This window comes from Dendrobates tinctorius, unplaced genomic scaffold (assembly GCF_039654945.1).
Source record: "Dendrobates tinctorius isolate UK_male_01 unplaced genomic scaffold, ASM3965494v1 ptg000044l, whole genome shotgun sequence".
Lineage (NCBI taxonomy): Eukaryota > Metazoa > Chordata > Amphibia > Anura > Dendrobatidae > Dendrobates > Dendrobates tinctorius.
Genome location: NW_027361712.1, coordinates 31,101,021 through 31,125,724, shown reverse-complemented (window position 1 = coordinate 31,125,724; position 24,704 = coordinate 31,101,021).

Sequence of the window (24,704 nt, the reverse complement as noted above, 5' to 3'; positions counted from 1 at the left end):
CCACTGTCTTCCTTCCTCCACAGCCCCGCTCTTCATGCACCACATGCGGTGACGCTGGGACAAGGAGAGAGAGGTGCGCAGATTGTTCGTTCTGGCGGAGCTGGGTGGAGTGGGCGGACCTAGAGCAGAGCTGCAGCGCGTGTGATTGGGCGGCCTGTGGGGGGCGTGGCCTAGCGCTGGAGTAGGCCGCAGTAGAAGCCGGGGACTAAGTTTAGGCTGGTAAGCTGCAGGGGAGAGGGGGATAGCACAGTTGGCGACGGGGAGCGCCGACTGAGCCAGGACAGGGCTGGGAGGGTGTCGGCACTATTCAGCCCCTGTCCTGAAGACTGTCTTCCTCACAGCCCTGCTCTCCATGCACTATCCTGCTGTATCCATCCTCAGCCCTGCTCTCCAACTGTGTCCCACTCTGCTGCTTCGTAATTGGTTGGTGTCCCACTCTGCTGCTTCGTGATTGGTTGGTGATACACACACACACATTCAGATTTCTATATAGAGATATGGAGGGTGATTGCATCATACTCTATGAGGTGGCTACATTATACTATATGAGGAGGCTACATTGTATTCTATGGAGGGGCTACATTATACTATATAAGGGGCTGCATTATATTCTATGGGGGCTGCATTATACTCTATGATGGGGCTGCCATATATTCTATGGAGGGGCTGCATTATATTCTATGGAGGGGTTACATTGTATTCTGTGGGGTGGCTGCATTATGCTTTAAGGGGTGGCTCCATTATACTATAAGAGGGGGGCTGCATTATATTCTATGGGGTTTACATTATATTGTGTGGGGTGGCTGCATTATGCTCTATGGGGTGGCTGCATAATAGTATATGTGGACTGCATTATACTGTATCAAAAACTATGGGGAGTATATTATACTATGTGAAGAACTATGGGGTGCATTATACAATGGAAATGAATTGTACTACATGGATGACTGGTGGTGAATTATACTATATGGAGCACTATGAGGAGTGTATTATACTATATGGAGTACTGAGCAATGTATTTTACTATATGGAGGACTATGAAGAGTGTATTATACTATATGGAGGACTGAGTGTATTTTATTATATGGAGAGCTATAAGGAGTGTATTTTACTATATTGAGGACTATGGGAAGTGTATTATACTATATGGAGGACTATGGGGAGTTTATTATACTATATGGAGGACTGAGGAGTGTATTATACTATATGGAGGACTATGGGGCACATTATATTATATGGAGGACTATGGGGTGTAAACTGTAGATGTGCTGCTGATAATATGATACTGTATGGTGATCTATTAGTGATCCATTAATAGTGTTGAGCATTCCGATACCGCAAGTATCGGGTATCGGCCGATATTAGCTGTATCGGAATTCCGATACTTAGTTCCGATACTTTTTTCATATCGAATACCGGAATCGGAAGTTCCCATAATGCTAGGAGCCCGCTCGATTTGATTCAGCCAATGGGGATCCTCAGATGTGTGGGCACATCCTGTTAGGCATGTAGGCATGTTAATTACTGGCATGGCTGTGATTGGCTGCTGGAATGATGTCATGATGCACTATAAAAACCGCTGCAGCCGCCATTTCTGGTCACTCTGCTGTGAATTCAGTTAGGGACAGGCTGCTGTTGAAGACTGTGAGGGACAGTTAGAAATAGCGATTCTCAAAACACATATAGTGCTTAACCCAGGCTACATAAACCACCACTGTAGCTTGCTTTTCCCTAGCAGCGCTGTTTTCACAGCTGTCTGCAAGGGCTGTGTGAGTGCAGCTCACGCTGTGGAGTGGGTCCTGCAGCCATGTCTGGTTGTAGGCCGCCCAGTGTGTGTCTCTGCCTCATACACATTTTTCTTTTATTGCTGCTTTTTTTTTCTCCTGTATAGTGTGCTTCCATACGTATCCATATACGTTGGTTGCAAACACTAAAGGAGTGGACAGCGGAGCCTTTCAGCAGCCTTTCAGTGCTATAGCCCATTTCTCTGCATTGTTTTTGGCTGTCTGATAGGTCTCTCTGTGTGTGAGTGCAGCTCACGTTGCAGTGTGTTCTACAGCCACCGCTGGTTGTAGTCCGCTCAGCGTGCGTCACTGCCTCATACATAGTCCTTTTTTTGCAGCTAATTTAGCCAGATTTTTGCTCCTATATTAGTGTGCTTCCAACCGCATCCATTGTCATTGGTTGGTTGCAAACACTATATAGGACTAGATAGAGGAGCCTTTTTGCTGGCTTGTGCCCTTCAGGGCCAGCCAGACTAGTATCACCCTATTTTTTGGAGCCTCATCAATTGCATTGTAGGTTAGCTTCCTGCATTGTAATCGCTCCAAAAAGTTTGTGATACTATAGCTTTCAAACTTTGGTCACATCCTTTTCTTCCCCCCCCCCAAAAAAAAAGGAAATAAAGTTCACCAAACACTCCACTTTACAGTTGTGTAGGCCACATTAGATCATATTAAAGTGTAGTACACACACTCTTAGCCAAATTAGTGTTTCTTATACTGGTTAGCAGGTGTTCAGGAATAAAAACACTAAGCCACCCCTTTTTTACTTTTCTGCCTATCTTTATCAGTCTACCAAGATGAAGAAGGCAGGGAGTAAGGCACGTGGTCGTGGCCGTGGAGTTTCAGCAGGGAGAGGACGGGGGGATTCAGCAGGGAGAGGACGTGGGGATTCGGTGTCTGCTGCGGCCACCAGTGACCCGGCATCCCCCACTTTTACCAGGCAACAGTCCTTCATGCGCAGCTTTGTAGGACCTCGCCGTACCCCACTGCTGCGTGACGAACAAATTGAAGCCGTTGTCGGATGGATGGCAGCTAATGCATCCACTTCAATGACTTCCGCATCCTCCCAAGGCCAGAGCACTGAAGAGCAATCATCTGTCTCTTCACCACCTGCCAAATTGCCCAGGCAGTCTGAGAGCTCTGGAAAGGAGCCATCTCAATCTTTACTTCTGTTCTCATAATCTATTGGCTTGGAAAGAGGTGGCCATCCAAGCAGCATTCTAGAGCGTGAAGAAGAGGGAGTATGCAGTGATGCGCAACTGCTTTGTCCCTCTGAATCTGAAGAGGCGGGTGGGCCAGTGCCTATTGTCAGCACACCTCAGTGCTCATCTGATGATGATGAGACTCAGTTGCCAATTTCTGGTGCGTACGGTGCTGGCGAGACAACCCAGGACCAGCCGGTGCTTGAAGAGGGGAGTGGAGATGATGAGGTCCTTGACCCATCATGGCGTCAGCCACAGGAAGGTGGTGGGAGCAGCTCTGAGGAAGAGATTCCCCGAACGGCCAAAAGAGGAGGGAGAGGGCGGGGGCAGACTTGGTTGCCTGTAGCCTCCACTTTGGCACCCATGAGGAGCAATCCTCTTCCAAAACACAAAACGGGCGCTCCCAGGATTTGCTGTGCGTGGTCTTTTTTTGACACAGTTGCAGATGACATTTGCTTTGTCAAATGCAAGCTGTGTCATCAGAAAGTGAAACGAGGGAAAAATGTGAGCAACCTCAATACCACAAATATATGGAAACATGTGCGTACCAAGCACGAGGTGGAGTTACACAGACACACTGAAGATGTAGGCCAACCTTCAGCAGCACCTACCACCTCTTCAGCTCGTGTTGGGGCCTCTTCCTCCAGCTCACACACAGCTGGTTCGGCTTCCTCACTGGAACGCCATGGAAGAACCACTGCCACTGTTGTCCAGAGACCCAGTGAAATTCCACCCACTGAACCACGTTCGCAGTCATCATCACACTCCCAGGCCACTCACCAGCAATCGGTAGCACAGGCATGGGAGAAAAAGCGTCCATACTCGGCAAACCATCCCCGAGCACTGGCTCTGAATGCCGGCATTGCCAAACTACTGGCCCTTGAGATGCTGTCATTCAGGCTGGTGGAGACTGACACCTTCCGGAACTTTATGTCATTGGCAGTTCCACAATACAATGTGCCCAGCCGCTTTTATTTCAGCAGGCAAGCCGTGCCTGCCCTGCAAAAGCATGTGGAGGGAAATATTAAAAATGCGCTACTAAATGCCGTCAGTAGCAAGGTCCACCGATGCGTGGACCAGTAGCCATGGACAGGGACGATACCTTTCCCTCACTGCCCATTGGGTCAATGTTGTGGAGCCGGGTACAGATCTGGAGAGTGGCTCTGTACGTATTCTGCCAACTCCAAGGATTGCAGGAATGCAGTCTGTACATATTGAGTCCTCCTACTCTAGTTCCTCGGAATCAGCACTGCGTGAGCCTGGTAGGCCAGATATGAGCACAGGTGTGGCCAAACGTCAACAGGCCATCCTTAAATTAATTTCTTTGGGGAATCGGAGCCACACAGCACAGGAGCTCTGGAATGCCATCAAGCAGGAGAGCGATGTGTGGTTTGTGCCAGCGAATCTCCAGCCAGGTTTGGTAGTGAGTGACAATGGCCGAAATCTAGTGGCAGCTCTGGGCCTAGGCAACCTCACTCACATACCATGTCTGGCACACGTGCTCAATTTGGTCGTGCAGAGCTTTCTGTGGGACTATCCGGATCTTGATGCACTGCTGCACAAGGTTCGCCTAGAGTGTGCTCACTTGCGGCGTTCCAGCATGGCAAGATCGCGCATTGCATCTCTGCAACGCCGATTCCGCCTGCCAGAACATCGCATCATATGTGACCTCCCCACCAGGTGGAATTCAACGTTACATATGTTGGAGCGGTTGTGTGAGCAGCAGGCAGCAGTAATGGAGTACCAGCTGCATCAGGCGCAAACAAGTCGCACTGTGCGCCGGACACACTTCACCACCACTGAGTGGGCCACTATGAGGGACATCTGCCAAGTTTTGCGTGCCTTCGATGACTCCACGCGGATGGCCAGTGCAGATGATGCACTAATCAGCATGACTGTCCCCCTCATCTGTCTGCTTCAAAAAACCTTACAAGCACTAAGTGAGGAGGTTTTTGAAGAGGTCGAGGATGAGCAGTCAGAAATGCCATCTGCTTCTGGCAAGTCTGCGCAACGTGCTTCCACACAAAGGCCCAGGCAGGGGACACTTAGTGAGGAGGATGACGAGGAGTCAATGGAGGAGGAGGAACACATCTCTCCAGAGGAGGGAGGTACACAAGGCTCTAGTAGTCAGTGTGTACAGCGAGGGTGGGGTGATGCTGAGCAGGCAGAGATGCTGCCTCAAGCTGGGGACAGCGTTTCCGGTCCAGTTGGCAGTCTGCAGCACATGGTTGATTTCATGCTGCAGTGCTTGTTAAATGACAGCCGCATCGCCAACATTCTCCACACGGCTGATTATTGGGTGTACACCCTCCTAGATCCTCGCTACCGGGACAACTTACAAAGCCTCATACCACAGTTGAACCGGGAGCGAAAAATGCGGGAGTACCAAGAAACACTTGTGCAGGCCATCACGTTCTCCATTCCCCCTGCAATTGTTGCTGGTAGTGCTTTTCAAAGCAGCCATGTGGGTAGAGGCAGTGGAGGATGCTCTGCACAAAGAGGTAGCAGAGGCAGTGCCGCAGGACAAGGCAAGGCCAGTATGGCCCAAATGTGGAAAAGTTTTGTGGGACCGCCACAAACGGCTACACCATCACAGACGGCTCCAGTCAGCAGGAGGCAACTTTTCCATCAGATGGTGACAGACTACTTGTCGTGCCCTGTTAGTGTTCTCCCAGACGGCTCTTCCCCGTTCAAGTATTGGGTCTCTAAGCTGGATACATGGCCAGAGCTTAGCCAGTATGCATTGGAGGTGCTGGCTTGCCCTGCTGCCAGTGTATTATCGGAACGTGTCTTTAGTGCTGCAGGTGGTGTGGTAACAGACCGTCGCACGCGACTATCCGCCGATAATGTTGACCGGCTTACTTTTCTGAAAATGAACAAGGCCTGGATCTCACCTGAATTTGCCAGTCCTCTTCCAGAATAAATAATTGGCTGGCAACAGGATCCAGGTCTTCTGTTGTGTTCATGTTTCTATGACCTGAACTTTATTTCCTGGGCTACAGCAACGCCCGTTGTTGCTCAGAAGTGCTGTCCGCACAGACAAAACACTCGCTCATGTGTAAGTGGGGTTCGGTAACGTCAGCTGATCCCCTGCTGTGTGTATGGCAAAGTGTCCTGCTCCCTCCACAGTCAAACAACCTCAGATTTACACCTGGCTCCAAGTAGGCCTCGGCCTACTACCTGATTTTCCCTGGGCTCCGACACCGCCAGTTGGTGCTCAGAAGTGCTGTCCGCACAGACAAAACACTCGCTCATGTGTAAGTGGGGTTCGGTAACGTCAGCTGATCCCCTGCTGTGTGTACGGCAAACTGCTGCTGCCTCCAAATTGTAACTACTTCAGATTTAAACATTCTCTGATTTGGCCTCTGTCTCCACTCTGTCTCTAGTATTTCCCCTGACCTCCAACACCGCCAGTTCCTGCTCACAGTTGCCGTCCACGCATTCCACACGTGTTCCTGTGTTACTGGGGTTCTGTAACGTCAGCAGATCCCCCAATATGTGTCCGCCACTGTCTCCTGCGCTGTCCACCTTCCCACTGCAAGCGGTGGAAATGTGGACAGAGCAGGAGACAGTGGCAGACACACATCAGGGGATCTGCTGACATTACAGAACCCCAGTAACACAGGAACACGTGTGGATTGGGCAGACGGCTGCTGTACGCATAAACTGGCGGTGTTAATGGTCACGTGAAATCCTGGAAACAGAGTGCAGACAGATGCCTAATTGGAGCACGTTGACAGTCTGTTGTAGCCTACAAACAATCTAAAACTGCCACCAAGTAGGCCTCGTCCTGCACCCTGGTTCTCCCTGGGCTCCAACAACGCCAGTTGGTGCTCGGCAGTGTCTTTGGCACGGGGACTCCCTGTTGCCCAGCCTGGTTCCAGCACGCCTGCTGTTTCCGGGTAGTGTCAAGGTCACTATGCCACCAATCCGTTGTCCTGTCGTCTTGCGGCCGGGTTAGCCGACTCTACGGTGCCTGCAATTTAGGTGACTCCTATGTGGGCTGCGGGAGCTGGCACTGAAGGCTGGATCCGTAGTGCCAATGGGACATGGACCCCCTGTTGGACTGTGGGTTTCGGTAACTGCGGCCGGCTTGCGGCCTGGCTACCTTGCTTTGAATGGGTACCTTCTGCTACCCACCCGGGTTCCAGCACTGTCTGCTGGTTCTCGCCAGAGCCTTTGGCCTAGGTGCCTCCATCTCGGTATCCGAGGTCCAGCACCGTCAGCTGGTCCTTGGTAGTGCTTTTTAGCACAGGTACCTTCTGCTTAGTAACCGTGGTCCAGCACCGTCAGTTGGTCCTCGGTAGTGCCATTGGCTCTTGTTCCTTCTGCTACCCATCCGGGTGCCAGCACTGTCTGCTGGTTCTCGCCAGAGCCTTTGGCCTAGGTGCCTCCATCTCGGTATCCGAGGTCCAGCACCGTCAGCTGGTCCTTGGTAGTGCTTTTTAGCACAGGTACCTAGTAACCATGGTCCAGCACCATCAGTTGTTCCTCGGCAGTGCCATTGGCTCTTGTAGCTTTTGCTACCCATCTGGGTTCCAGCACCGTCAGCTGGTTCTTGGCAGTGTCTTTGGCACGGGTACTCCCTGTTGCCCAGCCTGTTTTCAGCACGCCTGCTGTTTCCGGGTAGTGTCAAGGTCACTATGCCACCAATCCGTTGTCTTGTCGTCTTGCGGCCGGGTTAGCCGACTCTACGGTGCCTGCAGTTTAGGTGACTCCTATGTGGGCTGCGGGAGCTGGCACTGAAGGCTGGATCCGTAGTGCTAATGGGACATGGACCCCCTGTTGGGCTGTGGGTTTCGGTAACTGCGGCCGGCTTGCGGCCTGGCTACCTTGCTTTGAATGGGTACCTACTGCTACCCACCCGGGTTCCAGCACTGTCTGCTGGTTCTCGCCAGAGCCTTTGGCCTAGGTGCCTCCATCTCGGTATCCGAGGTCCAGCACCGTCAGCTGGTCCTTGGTAGTGCTTTCTAGCACAGGTACCTAGTAACCGTGGTCCAGCACCATCAGCTGTTCCTCGGTAGTGCCATTGGCTCTTGTAGCTTTTGCTACCCATCTGGGTTCCAGCACCGTCAGCTGGTTCTCGGCAGTGTCTTTGGCACGGGTACTCCCTGTTGCCCAGCCTGTTTTCAGCACGCCTGCTGTTTCCGGGTAGTGTCAAGGTCACTATGCCACCAATCCGTTGTCTTGTCGTCTTGCGGCCGGGTTAGCCGACTCTACGGTGCCTGCAGTTTAGGTGACTCCTATGTGGGCTGCGGGAGCTGGCACTGAAGGCTGGATCCGTAGTGCTAATGGGACATGGACCCCCTGTTGGGCTGTGGGTTTCGGTAACTGCGGCCGGCTTGCGGCCTGGCTACCTTGCTTTGAATGGGTACCTTCTGCTACCCACCCGGGTTCCAGCACTGTCTGCTGGTTCTCGCCAGAGCCTTTGGCCTAGGTGCCTCCATCTCGGTATCCGAGGTCCAGCACCGTCAGCTGGTCCTTGGTAGTGCTTTTTAGCACAGGTACCTTCTGCTTAGTAACCGTGGTCCAGCACCGTCAGTTGGTCCTCGGTAGTGCCATTGGCTCTTGTTCCTTCTGCTACCCATCCGGGTGCCGGCACTGTCTGCTGGTTCTCGCCAGAGCCTTTGGCCTAGGTGCCTCCATCTCGGTATCCGAGGTCCAGCACCGTCAGCTGGTCCTTGGTAGTGCTTTTTAGCACAGGTACCTTCTGCTTAGTAACCGTGGTCCAGCACCGTCAGTTGGTCCTCGGTAGTGCCATTGGCTCTTGTTCCTTCTGCTACCCACCCGGGTTCCAGCACTGTCTGCTGGTTCTCGCCACAGCCTTTGGCCTAGGTGCCTCCATCTCGGTATCTGAGGTCCAGCACCGTCAGCTGGTCCTTGGTAGTGCTTTTTAGCACTGGTACCTTCTGCTTAGTAACCGTGGTCCAGCACCGTCAGTTGGTCCTCGGTAGTGCCATTGGCTCTTGTTCTTTCTGCTACCCATCCGGGTGCCAGCACTGTCTGCTGGTTCTCGCCACAGCCTTTGGCCTAGGTGCCTCCATCTCGGTATCCGAGGTCCAGCACCGTCAGCTGGTCCTTGGTAGTGCTTTTTAGCACAGGTACCTTCTGGTTAGTAACCGTGGTCCAGCACCGTCAGTTGGTCCTCGGTAGTGCCATTGGCTCTTGTTCCTTCTGCTACCCATCCAGGTGCCAGCACTGTCTGCTGGTTCTCGCCAGTTTCTCAGCCTTCTTGTACCTTCTGCTACATTTCCAAGATCAAGCTTTTTGAAATTGTCTTTGGTAATCCTTATTGATCTCCATGACGACGACCCTGATGACGACGACCCTGAAGACCACACCAAAGAAGACCAGAAATATGACCCTAAATAATAAGACCAAGAGGACAAAGAACATGAAGACAACCACCAAGATACAGAACAAAAGACAGAAGAACAAGAAGCAGAAGAAGCAAAAGCAGAAGAACAGAAAGCAGAAGAACATTAAGCATAAGACTAAAAATCAGCATAGAAGAAATCAAAATTATAAGCAGAAGAAGACTAAGCAGTAAATGGGGGTGAGTCCGTTCCTCCTCGTGGTGCCCCTGGAAAATGCCTGCTGCTGCAGGCCAAACTGAACGCGGACAAATCCTGTTGTAAATCTTTAGTAACAGGCAGAACGTAAGGTGTAATCTTATAACTTTTATAGATAAGTACTACAGGAATGCCTGTCACCATAAGAAAATGAAGACAAAGAAGAATAGGAAGAAGATGAAGAAATAGCATATTCAAATTAATAATAGCTGAATAAGAAGAATATGAAGAATGGAAAAAAAAATTAATGGGAAGAAGATGAAGAAGAAGAAGATGAATAAGGTGAAGAAAAAGTTGATGAAAAAAATGCTACTGCTGCGGATCATGAAGGAGAAAGTGTGGGAGAAGTACAAAAGAAGGTGAAGAGCATGGAAATTGAGAAACATACATATCTGACAAAATATAAAAAAGGTTAACATAGTCAATATCTTTTTAACTCCGAACGTCTTGAAAAAAAAAATTGGAATTAATGCTATGCCATGTGATTTGAATAAACCACTATGCTTTTAATGTCTCCTCCACCTCACACAATACATTCTACATGATTCTTATTTGTTTTCAATTATGTAGAATCAGCCAACAAGGAAATAAAGGGCTTTTTTTAATTCCGATACCGGAAGTCCCATTGACTTGAATGGGACTTCCGGTATCGGAATCGGCGATACCCGATATTTTTTTCGTATCGGGCGATACCATCCGATACGATATTTTTGGGTGGGTATCGAATGGTATCGCTCAACACTATCCATTAATGATTGTTCTGTCCTCATCATTCTTTCTCAGATAGTGGAAAGATGCCAGGAAACAAGCGTTGAACGACATAAATATTGACCATCACACTCATTTAGCGGCTTGAACTCACGCATGTAAATACAATTGAAATGCTTCTATGTGATATGCAATATGTTAGCATTTGGGGTCCCATTTTAACCCCTTAAACCCCAAGGGTGGTTTGCATGTTATTGCCCGGGCCAATTTTTACAATTCTGACTACTGTCCCTTTATGAGGTAGTAACTCTGGAACGCTTCCATGGATCCTGGTGATTCTGACATCGTTTTCTCGTGACATATCGTACTTCATGTTAGTGGTAAAATGTCATTCATATAACTTGCGTTTATTTGTGAAAAAAATGGAAATTTGGCGAAAATTTAGAAAATTTCTCAATTTTCCAACTTTGAATTTTTATGCTCTTAAATCACAGAGATATGGCACTCAAAAAACTTAATAAGTAACATTTGCAACATGTTTACTTTACATCAGCACAATTTGGGAACCAAAATTTTTTTAGTTAGGAAGTTATAAGGGTTAAAAGTTGACGAGCGATTTCTCATTTTTATTACACCATTTTATTTTTAGGGACCACATCATATTTGAAGTCAATTTGAGGGGTCAGTATGATAGAAAAAACCCAAAAGTGACACCATTCTAAAAACTGCACCCCTCAAGGTGCTCAAAACCAGATTCAAGAAGTTTATTAACCCTTCAGGTGCTTCACAGGAATTTTTTGAATGTTTAAAGAAAAATGAACATTTAACTTTTTTTCACAGAAAGAATTACTTCAGGTTCAATTATTTTATCTTACCAAGGGTAACAGGAGAAATTAGACTGGAAAAGTTATTGTGAAATTTGTCCTGAGTACGCTGATACCTGATATGTGGGGGGAACCACTGTTTGGGCGCATGGCAGAGCTCGGAAGGGAAGGAGCGCCGTTTGACTTTTTCACTGCAAAATTGGCTGGAATTCAGATCGGATGCCATGTCACGTTTGGAGAGCTCCTGATGTGCCTAAACAGTGGAAACCCCCCACAAGTGACCCCATTTTGGAAACTAGACCCCACAAGGAACTTATCTAGATATGTGGCGAGCACTTTGAACTCCCAAGGGCTTCACAGAAGTTTATAAAGTACAGCCGTACAATTAAGAAATCATATTTTTTCCACAAAAATGATCTTTTCACCCCCCAATTTTTATTTTCCCAAGAGTAACAGGACCCCAAAAGTTATTGTGCAATTTGTCCTGAGTACTAGAGATGAGCGACTTTGCCTCTTTTCGGGTCGAGTCGGGATTCATGAAACCCGACTTTCGCAAGTCGGGTCGAACGCAATCGGCCGATTATCGTGAAAAGTCGAAGGCCGACTGAAACACGAAACCCAATGCAAGTTAATGGGGAAGAAAAGTCGGCAGTGAGTGGAGGACAGGAAACACACCTACAATGCCCATTTTAATGCCAAAAACATCAATTCTTATTACTTAAGCTAGTCAACCTTAATTTACTTTATAATAATAGTTAGGCATTGAAAACTGGGGGTTATTTGGCTAAAGTTGTGAGTTGTGGGGGGGGGTAGGGCTGGCTCCAGATTTTCGTGGGCGCAGGGCCAAAGAGTGTCAATGGGCTCCTTTAACACATGCCACAATCCATGATCCTCTGATACGGCAGAGAAATAGCAGTATAGTACAATGAAAAATGGTTCACTTCTTACATCACATGACTGATATCCATTTTAAATTGTCCAATAGCTCCAAAAACGGACAGTATATTACTCCATACAGTATTATGGCCACCGCATAGTGCGCTATACAGAGTAATGAGGCCTATATATTTCTCCATACAGAATCATTGGTCCCATATAATGTTCGATGCAGTATATGATGAGCTCCACATAATGCTACAGTATATGTTGGTCCCCATGGATGAAGCTCCACTGTCTTATGGGCCCAAATAATGCTCCATATATATTGGGCCCCATTTCTAATGCTCCAGTGTATTATGGGCCCTGTAAATGCTGCTACAGTGTCTGATGTTCACCTTCGGAATGCTCCAGTGTATGGTGGGCCCCATCTATCATTCTCCAGAGTATAGAGCTCCCTAAAAATTGCTCCCAACCTTTAAAACAATTAAATAAGTCTCCTCACTAGGGAATCCCTGTACTAGTCTGGACTCCTCGTCGTCCCCATCTTCCATCTCTCTGCACTTGGACAGTTTAGGCAGAGGGCGTACAGACGTGATGTCATCGCGCTCTCTGATGAGAATGTCACTGTCAGGAAACGTGGAAAACGTCACGGCGGTGGAGCAGGGAGAGGTAAGTATTTCAACTTTGTAAGTGCTGTGATCCGGAGCAAGCACGGGGGGCCCACTCTTTGGCGACGGCACTGGCACAGTGCCCCTCATAGTACGGCGGTGTGTCTGAAGGCGGGTGGGCCCTTTCACCGGCAGAGACACTTTTGGGTACTATGAGGGGCCCTGTGCCAGTGCCGTCGCCCATGAGTATGCCCCCCACCTGCTCAAGGAACCTGCACTTTCATCTGCACCTTCCTTTTTGTCACCGTGTAAGGTGGTATAGTATGCGGGAAGGGGAACCTGAGTTTCATCAGGGTCAGATTCTGGCTGTATAGAGTGCGAGAGAAATGTAGTGGTCTGGGTCAATGTACCAGCAGAATCATCTAGCAGTGGCTGGGCATCAGTGCACTTGTGGCGCCCTCAGGAGTACGGTCGCCACAGTGCCATTACCTTCCTCCTAGGGAGTGTGATGTCATGCTTGGGAGCAACGAAAGATCTCTCTAGCAGTTAAACCAACACACAACACAGTTCCCACTCCAGGCCAGCAGGGAAAGCTCTGAACCTGACTGCTGAGGAGCTGCTCTCTGTGGTCGGGAGGAGGGAAGTTAGGGCAGTCTGTGAAGGGAAGGGGAAGTGTGTGGACGTGAGAAGGGGAGCTGGAGGATGAGCAGAGTTAAGGCTCACTCCTAGCTGGAGCGCATGGTCCGGAATCCGGTCTCCGAGTTTGTAGGGACACTGACAGTCCTGCAGCAGAAACTGTCGTTGCATGGGCCTTCACCTCCTCTGCTCCCCGGTAAGCAGCCTGCCTTTACTTGTTTCCACACTTCGGTCATTTGGACCGCTGGGCGGGTCGTCTCCCGGGTTCTCTCTGGCACAATTGCGCAGTTTTGATATGCTGATACATATGTTATTTACTATTTAAGAATCCTTTCACATGTCATTGATTCATTTAAGTTCAGTGTCCATTGGACTTGCACATTGACCCCTCTGGATGGTTTTTTTTTTTTTTTTTTTTGGCGCTCTAGACATGTACAACTATGTACAATACACATTTAATTGAGTATGCCATATTTGACTATCTTTTACCATTAGACATATGTCTGTTATGTGCAATGCCCATGGGCTGACTGAACGTTGTGCCATGTAGATTTCGAGCACTGGTATCATTTTATTTACCCTGTCCTTGTCTGTCCTGATTGTTGTATCATTGGGGCTTATCCCCCCTATTTTAGTCAACTTGTATACTTGTCAGCACTTGATGTGAGTACTAATAAAATTTATACTTTTGCATATATTTTGTATCCGTTACTCCGTTTTCTCCTTTTTTAGAAACTGGAGGAAGTAGCAGCTGTAAATGCTCTGTTCCCAACTAAGGCTCGGAGGCCCCTGCAGCGACGTGCGTGAACCAGAAGGAAAAGGCTATGGCTGCCTGCCATACGAGAAAGTTCAAAAAGAGAGTCAACAGGGGGAACTTCAGTGAACTCAGTACTGCGAGTACCTCAGAGAAGCGCTAGAATGGAGGCCACACTACCTATCTGCAGAGAGAGAATTCCTAATTTGCTTCCAGGCTGGCCAACTCCTTCTCCATCTGTACTCTGGGTCCTGGACGGCACTTACCAAGTACACGTAAAGGAACTGCACGACTGTGTCTGTCATCTATCTCCTGCACCTGGTGCACAGCTCTGCTACATCCTGCACTGCACACCATCTACCAACTCTTTCATCTGCCCTGCGACTACGGCCCTACCTGGGCAGGGCTTCTACATCTTAGCTGCACCACAACATCTGTCCCAGAGAAGCGACACAGCAGCGCTGGTCAATCTGATCAGAAACCACAGGTGGCGTCATGTATCAGTCACCTATAAACGTTATTCACCCCTTTGTATGGACGCCAAGGGTCACGGACCGGGTCACCACCACCGTGACACATCCCTCTGAGACACCGGCCCGGTACCGATTAACCCCACTACCCTGGCTGGCGACCCACACTCCATGTCAGATTCATCTTGGACTTGGGAATTCACGATTTGACTTGATAACCCAGGCATGGTATATGAGAAAGAGCTACATGGACTAATGTGAAGTGTGGCCTGCTGCATCATTCACTTTTGGTGGGGGTGAAGGACACAAGGAAAGGGGTTCTTCCTGACCAGGAGCCAGAACTTGACGACTCAGTGCTTGCATTTTTTGAAACTTCAGAAGAGGAGGGCATATTAGCTGGAGTCTGTTTCGGCAATGTAAGCCAAAACCAGTTCCTGATGCTCCGGCTTTAAAAGCGGTTAACCTACTCCCAGAAAAGGTAGCCTTCCAGGTCTTCTGGAGTCAGACCATGACGCAGGCTCAACACCTCCTGCCTTAGCTGCTATTGTGCTTTTGCCACTACCAGTAGATGCACCACCACCATCAGTACCAGCTGGCCCCCCCACGCCCACATCCGCGGCCTCTTCCACCACACTTTCAAATTTTGGAGAAAATGTACCCAAAATAACATCAGATATATGGTACTGTATCAGAAGCGTACAGCTGTATACAGTCAAGGGATAATTGTAAATCTCCGTATATATTTCATGAGTCACACAGAGACGCTCACAGGCTCAGTATGGATTAGACAAGAATATAAAAAGTTGAAAAAGGGTATAGTATCATCAGATAGCAGGTATATATAGTATAGTTTAAACATTGTAAATCTCCGTATATATTTCAGGAGGCAGACACAGACGCTCTCAGGCTCAGTATGGATTACAACACAATATAAAAAGCCATAAAATGGTAATGGATCTGAAGCGTACAGCTGTATACAGTGTAGACATTGTCAATCTCAGTATTTATTTCCAGAGTCAGAAACAGACTCTCACTTGGTCAGTTTGGTTTAGACCAGAATATAAAAAGCAGTAAATGGGTAATGTATCACAAGCATAGAGCTGTATACAGTGTTGGGGTAATTTTTAAATCTACATATAAATTGCAGGAGTAACCCACAGACTCTCACACGCTCAGGATGGCTCACACCACAATATAAAAATGTTCCAGGTGTCAATGATACACTTAGAGTGGTGGGTGGAGGAGGACTTTCTGGCAGAAAGGGTACAGTATCACCTGATACCAGGTATATATAATATAGTTTAAACATTAAAAATGTAAGTCTATATATCAGGAGTAGTGTTGAGCCACCCCGCTAGTATTTAAGTTTGGTTCGGTTCGTCGAACAGGAGGCAAGTTCGTAGAATGTTCGCCGAACGTTCGACGAACACCATCAAACCCCATTGAAAACAATGGCAGGCAAACACAAACACATACAAACACATAGAAAACACATGCAAAACACCTTAAAAGGTGTCCCAAAGCAGACAAAATGCTCAGAAGACACAAATAACATATGGAAAAGGGCAACTACATATAGAAAAGAGGTGGAGGAGTAAAAGGAGGAGGAGAAGACACAGATATAGGCATGTCATGCCCTTATAAAGTCAAGAAAGGCTGGAATAAAAATCTAAAATACCAAAAAAATTCTACAATTCCAAAATCGAAGACGATCATATATCGGACTTCCCACCATAAATTATGCCAACTGCTGATCAGCGTTATTCCCACGACCCTCCGAATAGCGTCCATGAAGGCAAAGTGTTTGGTTTACGGGGGCAGTATGGTTGCAAAGCTGAACCTTAAAGGAATGTCCAGAAAGGCACCACCACAAGGAGTGGAGCCTGCGGCTTAATTGGACTCCACACGGGCAACCTCAACCATGCCAGCTACGGAAAAGATGGACAGATTGCAAGGTTTCTCGATTCTGTGGGTGGTGGTGCATGGCTGGTTTTAGTTGTGCTAGCGATTTGTCAACTTAATTCCGTTAACGAACGAGACTCCGGCATGCCCCCGTGGTCCGCGTCCAGCTTACTAGAGGGACATGCGAGGCTCTGGCACGCGAGATCGAGCAATAACAGGTCTGTCATGCCCTTACATGTCCGGGGCTGCATGCACGCTACACTGAAAGGACAAGCGTGTGTCGCTTACAGGTGCGGATAACCCGCTGAAGCTCATTAGTGAAGGGGATCTGGGATTCCAATTCTTCCCCACGAGCGAGGATTTCCCAGTAAGTGCAGGACAACCGGAATTCCGGAATTAGGCCTAACTGGCATTCCAGAAAGAATTAAAAAAAATTAAGTGTCCAAACCGCAGGTGCTGTAGCTTGATTAACAGCTGGCCTCCTCTGCTGAGAGGCCCACAGTTCTTACATAAACAGGCGGCATAGCTTGGTTCACGGGTGGGCAACTCTGCTGAGTAGCAGACAGTGCTTACATAAACAGGCGGCATAGCTAGGTTCATGGGTGGGCTTCTCTGCTGAGCAGTAGACACAGTTACTAGGCTCAAAGTATTAACTGGGCTAAATGCAGTCAAAAACTGGTTCTTTCATAAACTTGCGGCATAGTTTGGTTCACAGCTGGGCTCCTCAGCTGAGTAGCAGACAGTGCTACAAGGCCCAAAAGGATTTTCTGGACAAGATGCGGTAAAAAATTATTAGAAACACACACGGTGTAGCTCCTTGACAGGTGTACTACACCTCTGGCTACCAGACACCGCTACTATGCCATAAAACTGTCTATTAAGATTGAAAACCATTATTAATGTGAAAATAAAGTTACGCTTTTGGCGAACGAACCGTTCTCGAACGGAACCTCGAACAGCCGAATTTTAAGCAAAGTGTTCGAGTTCGACGAACAGCACGAACACCGCCCAAAACAGCTCGAATTTGAACTTGGCGAACAGGTCGACTCGAACACCGCTCATCTCTAATCAGGAGGCAAACTCAGACGGTCTCAGGCCCAGTATTGATTCGACAAGATTGTAGAAAGTTGAGAAAGGGTACAGCATCACCGGATAACAGGTATTTATGTAGCATAGTTTACACATTAAAAATCTATGTCTATATATCCAGGAGGCAGACTCAGACGGTCTCAGGCCCAGTATGGATTCTACAAGATTGTAGAAAGTTGAGAAAGGGTACAGTATCACTGTATACCAGGTATATATAGCATAGTTTAAACATTAAAAATCTTCGTGTATGTTTCCGGAGTCCGACAAAGACACTCACAGCCTCAGTATGGACTAGACAAGAATCTAAAAAGTATAAAAAGGGTAATGTATTTGAAGCGTACACCAGTATACACTGTTGGGGTATTTTTCAATCTTCATATATATTTCAGTGTCAGTAAGACAGTCCAGACTCTCCGCAAGAGGAAATGAGCTGGATACAAGTACAGTCGGAAAGTCGAGTGATTGGAGAAATTTTGGAATCACTAATCACGGGAAAATCTCCCGGGAGAATACTCAGAGGCGATGCTGACCCTCAATTACTTTGTCTGTGGAGACAGCGAAAACAGTTCTTGTGAAGAAATTTTTGCTGTATCGCAGTACCGTGGATCCCATCACCGTTACTCATCTCCATCAAATTGTGATCACAGGGAGAGATGTAGACATTGTCCTCACTGCCAATCATGATCTGTCAGGTAACTTTGGAGTGCAAAAGACAGAAGCCACAGGCCGTAGGCGATTCTATTGGATTGGCATGAGAGGACACATTTAAAAATGTGGGCAGGAATGTCCCATGTCTGTGAGTAGGAAAACCGTGAAAGTTGATGATAAACCACCACTGCATCTCATTGTGAGTCGACGTCCATAACAAATGGAAGCCATTGATCATCTGAAGATAGAGCCCAGCAGGACAGGGCATAGCTACGTCTTAACCATCATCTATCAGTTCACCAAATTTGTATTGGCAGTCCCAGTGAAGGATTTAACAGCCCAGACTACACAGCGGTGGAGCAGGGAGATGTAAGTATTGCAAGCGCTGGGGCCCTGAGCAAGCAGGGGGGGCCCACTCGTGGGCGGCGGTACTGGCACAGGGCCCCTCATAGTACGCCGGAGTGTCTGACGGCGGGTGTGCACCCTCACCGTCAGAGACACTTGATTGTACTATGAGGGACCCTGTGCCAGTGCCGTCGCCCAAGAGTAGGCCCACCCACCTGTCCAGGGCAACGGCACTCGCACTGGTGCATGCACCAGGTGGTGACCCTGGCCCTGAGAGGGGAGGCAGCCCAGTTAGGGAGGTTGAAAAAATGGCATATGTTGATGTTGGACATTCAGCAGCTGCAAATGGAGGAACTGGAGAAGTCCGAGGAAGAGGAGGACAAAAGCGAGCCATTTTTCTGCCAACCTACGTGTCAGCAGGGGAAGGTGGGACAAAATCCTTTGAAACCCATGCATGGTTCATTTTAATGAAGGTTAGATCATCAACATTTTGGGTCGACAGACGTGTCCTTTTTTCTGTCAGGATTGATCCAGCAGCACTGAAGACTCTTTCTGATAGCACACTAGCAGCAGGGCAAGCGAGCTCCTGTAAGGCATATTGTGCCAATTCAGGCCAGGTGTCCAGTTTACAGGCCCAATAGTCAATGGGGAATGACCTGTGAGGGAAAACATTGATATGGGAGGAGAAGTAGTTTGTAACCATAGTTGACAACTGCTGTCTCCTGTCACTTGCAATCGATGCAGTATTACCAATCGTGTGAGCGCTACTTGAAAAATCATTCCACAACATGGTCATGAAACCCCTGTGTCCAACGCCACTTTGGCTGTGTGCACCACAAACACCTCTTCCATGTTGCCCCCTACGGCTCGTGGGAGAACCATCACCGCCGCTGTGTGCTGGGAATGCCTCAACAAACGGTTTACCAGAGTTGCTTGTTTGTTAGCCAATATTAGCTCTAGGTTCTCCTGTGGCATGATGTTTTGGAATTTGCCTTTATAGCGTGGATCCAGGATGCTTGCCAACCAGTAGTCGTCATCGTTCATCATTTTGGCAATACGGGGGTCCCTTTTTAGGATCTGCAAGGCATAATCACACATGTGGGCCAATGTTCCAGGTGTCAGTTATGCACTGTGAGTGCTGGGTGGAGGAGCACTTTCTGGCAAATCAACATCCCTCCAGTCACGCACAAACCCTGTACCGGACCTTGCCACACCAACATTTTCTCTTGCCCTTGAGAAGCATCCTCGTCCCCTAAATAATCATCCCCATCATCCTCCTCCTCCTCTTCCTCTTCTTCCTCCACCTCGTCCAGGAGAGTTCCCTGAGCAGACAATGGCTGACTGTCATCAAGGCTTCCCTCCTCCTCTTCCTCCTCGGCCGCAGACACCTGCTCCTTAATGTGCATCAAAGTTTGCATGAGCAGACGCATAAGTGGGATGCTCATGCTTATGATGGCGTCGTCTGCGCTTATCAGCCGTGTGCATTCCTCAAAACACTGAAGGACTTTACAGAGGTCTTTCAGCTTCGACCACTGCACACCTGACAACTCCATTTCTGCCCTCAAACTGCCTGCCCGTGTATCCTCCCACAAATGCATTACAGCCTGCCTCTGTTCGCACAGCCTCTGAACCATGTTCATGGTGGAGTTCCACCTTGTTGCAATGTCGATAATTAGGCCATGCTTGGGAAGGTGGAGCAATTGCTGCAGCTTCTGCATACGACTGGAGTGTACGGGCGACCGGCAGATGTGCGAGCACAGTCTTCGCATCTTATAGAGCAGGGCTGTTAACTCCGGATAATTATTGAGGAAGCACTGCACCACCAGGTTCAAGGTGTGTGCCAGGCAAGGTATGTGTCTGAGTTTTGAAAGGGCTATGGCTGCCACAAAATTCTGGCTGTTATCACTAACTACCTTGCCTGCCTCAAGATGTAGACTGCCCAGACATTACTCAGTTTGACACTGCAAGTAGTCGGCCAGTACCTTCGCGGTGTGTCTGTTGTCGCCCAAACACATCATCTTCAACACAGCCTGCTGACGCTTACCACTAGCTGTTCGATAGTGGGACACCTCGTGTGCAACACTGGCAGCTGCGGATGGAGTGCTCATGCGACTGCATCTGTGGATGAGCTTTTGCTTATGGAGGAGGAGGGTTGAATGCCTACAGCCAACTGTTTCCTATAACGTGGGCTAGGCAGCACTGTCCCACCGCCGCTGTCCCCTGTGGAGCCTACATCCACCACATTAACTCAGTGCGCAGTGATGGACACGTAACGGCCCTGGCCATGCCTACTGGACCATGCATCTTTTGTGAGGTGCACCTTTCCACTCACTGATTGCTTGAGTGCATGGACAATGCGGTCTTTCACATGCAGGTGGAGGACTGGGATGGCTTTTCGAGAAAAGAAGTGCCGACTGAGTAGGTCATAGCGTGGTACTGCGTAGGCCATGAGCTCGTGGAAAGCTTTGCTTTCAACCAACCGGTAGGGCATCATCTCTAACTAGATTAGTTTGGCAATGTGGGTGTTCAAACACAGTGTACGCGGATGAAAGGATGAGTATTTTCTTGTCCTACTCAGAGTCTGTGGTAGGGTGAGCTGGACTTGAGAGATGCATATGGTGGAACTAGCGGTGGACAAGGCGGACTGAAAGAGGGTTGGCGATGGTGATGGTGTTGGTGGTCTTGCTGATGGCCTAGATTCAGTCTTTCGTAGCAATAAAATTGTGATTCCCTGACTGCTTTTGCCTTGCGACGACACCTCAACATTTGCTGTGTTACGGCGGTGGAACACGCTTAAAAAAATATAAAGCGTGTTCGTCGCCCGGGGTCCACCGTGCGGCAGGTGTAATAACCGCTGCTAAATAGGTAGAGCACAAGGACGGTAATGTGCACAGGGAAGAACTGTACCTGGTACACGAAAGCAAGCTCTGTTAAAACTCACAGAGCTGTACCCAAAAACACAAATACAAAAAACGCTGAGTCTGTATTAACTTCACAGACACCCAGCGGAACACGTACGGTAGCCAGAGATCAGAGTAGTTAAAGACGTCACTACAGAAGAGTGGACTTACCGTGACTGGACGTGTGCACGGCGTCGCAACTGCGGATGCCAAAACGACTGCAGGCGCAAATTAGCAGGCGCAATGCAGGACACTGGCTGCTGCAACAGATGATGCTTGAGTGCGCTGGCGCTAGCGCTGCTACTGGCTGGCTCAATCACTCACACACTCATAATAACCAAGGAGGGGGATATTTAAATCGGTCACCAGTCCAAGCATCCATCATCAAACACACAGCAGAAAGTATAGAGAATACTAGCGCATGGCAGAACAGCCATGCACACTTTTTATAGCGTGCGGAACCTTCTGGAAATCTCCAGAGCCCCGAGCATAACCAATGAAATCAGGAGCAGGACCTGAACACCTGACTCCTGAACTCCAATGAGAGCTCGTCCCGTGAGCATGCTCAGAAGCAGGGAAAAAGGACTTAGCCTCTGGAGTCAAATGTGAGAATCTGGGTTGCTGCTTAAGCATAGAATGACCCAGATTCCAAACATGCTGCTGGTGGCATGCTAACTGGTGGGCTTACAGTGGGGGAAGCGATGTAGCGTTGCTGACTACCTTCATTTGTAGCAGGTGCACATGTGGTACGTGAGGTTTGGTAGTCCGTCCACCCTTGCAAGTGCATGGTGGTTAAATGTCTAAGCATGCGACTGGTATTCAAATTTCTCAGATTTTTCCTTCGGCTAAAGGTCTTTGCGCACATCTTACAGATAACCTTTGCCTGATCACTAGGATTTTGTTCAAAAAAGTGCCACACTGCACTCTTCCTACTATGGAAGACATTTTGAGGCCTTGCACACTGTGCTAATTTGACCGTCTGGCTAAGCTGTCCTGCAACTCTTTTGGTTTTTGTAAACCGTTTTTGGACTGCTACGGGCCTGCCAGATAACAGCTGTTGCGATATCGATGCCTGCTGCGGATCCTCCTACTCCTCTTCTGAGCTATTGGCAGCGGCACCCTCTTCCCCCAATGGATGCCAATCTGGGTCAACAACTGGGTCATCCATCACCTCAGCAATTTCATGTGCTCCTTCCTCTGTGTCACCGTGTAATGTGGTATAGTATGCGGGAAGGGGCACCTGAGTTTCATCAGGGTCAGATTCTGGCTCAGTACACTGCAAGGACAAAGTAGTGCTCAGAGTGAATGCACCAGCAGAATAAATCTAGCAGTGGCTATGCATCAGTGCACTCCATGTCAGATTCATCTTGGACTGGGGAATTCACGATTTGACTTGATAACCCAGGCATGGTATGTGAAAAGAGCTCCATGGAATAATCTGTAGTGTGGCCTGCCGCATCCTTCACTTTTGGTAAGGGTGAAGGACCCAAGGAAAGGTGTTGTTCCTGACCAGGAGCCTCTACTGACGACTCAGTGCTTTTATTTTTTGAAACTTCAGAAGATGAGGCGATAGAGCTGGAGGCTGTGTCAGCAATGTAAGCCAAAACTTGTTCCTGAAGCTCCGGCTTTAAAAGCGGTTTACCTACTCCCAGAAAAGGGAGCCTTCGAGGCCTTGTGGAGCCAGACGATGATGCAGGCTCAACACCTCCTGCCTTAGGTGCTATTGTGCTTTTGCCACTACCAGCAGATGCACCACCACTACCATCAGTACCAGCTGGCAACCCCCGCCCACTTCCACGGCCTCTTCCACCATACTTCCTCATTTTTGGAAAAATGTGCACAAAATACCACCAGCTATATGGTACTGTAAAACAAGGTACAAGGAGTATATAGTATTGGGGAGAATTGGAAGCTCCCTAGAGATTTTAGGAGTCTGAACTATTATCGCAGGCCCACGATAGATTACACCTCAATTTAACAGGCTGAAATAGGCAGGTGTATGACCAGGCACAAGGTGTGTATATAGTATTGGGGAGAATTTAAATCTCCCTACAGATTTTAGGAGGCTGAACTATTATCTCAGGCCCACTATAGATTACACCTCAATTTAACAGGCTGAAATAGGCAGGTGTATGACCAGGTACAAGGTGTGTATATAGTATTGGGGAGAATTGGAAGCTCCCTAGAGATTTTAGGAGGCTGAACTATTATCTCAGGCCCACTATAGATTACACCTCAATTTAACAGGCTGAAATAGGCAGGTGTATGACCAGGCACAAGGTGTGTATATAGTATTGGGGAGAATTTAAATCTCCCTACAGATTTTAGGAGGCTGAACTATTATCTCAGGCCCACTATAGATTACACCTCAATTTAACAGGCTGAAATAGGCAGGTGTATGACCAGGTACAAGGTGTGTATATAGTATTGGGGAGAATTGGAAGCTCCCTAGAGATTTTAGGAGGCTGAACTATTATCTCAGGCCCACTATAGATTGCACCTCAATTTAACAGGCAGAAATTGGCTGGTGTATGACAAAGTACAAGGTGTGTATATAGTATTGGGGAGAATTTGAATCTCCCTACAGATTTTAGGAGGCTGAACTATTATCTCAGGTCCAATATAGATTACACCTCAATTTAACAGGCTGAAATTGGCAGGTGTATGAGAAGGTACAAGGTGTATATAGTATTGGGGAGAATTGGAAGCTCCCTAGAGATTTTAGGAGACTGAACTATTATCTCAGGCCCACTATAAATTACACCTCTATTTAACAGGCTGAAATAGGCAGGCGTATGACCAGGCACAAGGTGTGTATATAGTATTGGGGAGAATTGGAAGCTCCCTAGAGATTTTAGGAGGCTGAACTATTATCTCAGGTCCAATATAGATTACACCTCAATTTAACAGGCTGAAATTGGCAGGTGTATGAGAAGGTACAAGGTGTATATAGTATTGGGGAGAATTGGAATCTCCCTACAGATTTTAGGAGACGAAACTATTATCTCAGGCTCACTATAGATTGCACCTTAATTTAACAGGCTGAAATAGGCAGGCGTATGACCAGGCACAAGGTGTGTATATAGTATTGGGGAGAATTGGAAGCTCCCTACAGATTTTAGGAGGCTGAACTATTATCTCAGGCCCACTATAGATTGCACCTCAATTTAACAGGCTGAAATAGGCTGGTGTATGACCAGGCTCAAGGTGTGTTTATAGTATTGGGGAGAATTGGAAGCTCCCTAGAGATTTTAGGAGGCTGACAATGATGCTCTCAGTCCAAGTATGGCAGCAGGCAGCCTAATAAGCAGGACTGCTGCACACAAAAGTGTGGAAAAATGAATGCTTGGTAACTGTGCAGAAAAGAGAAAGAAAAGTGTTTT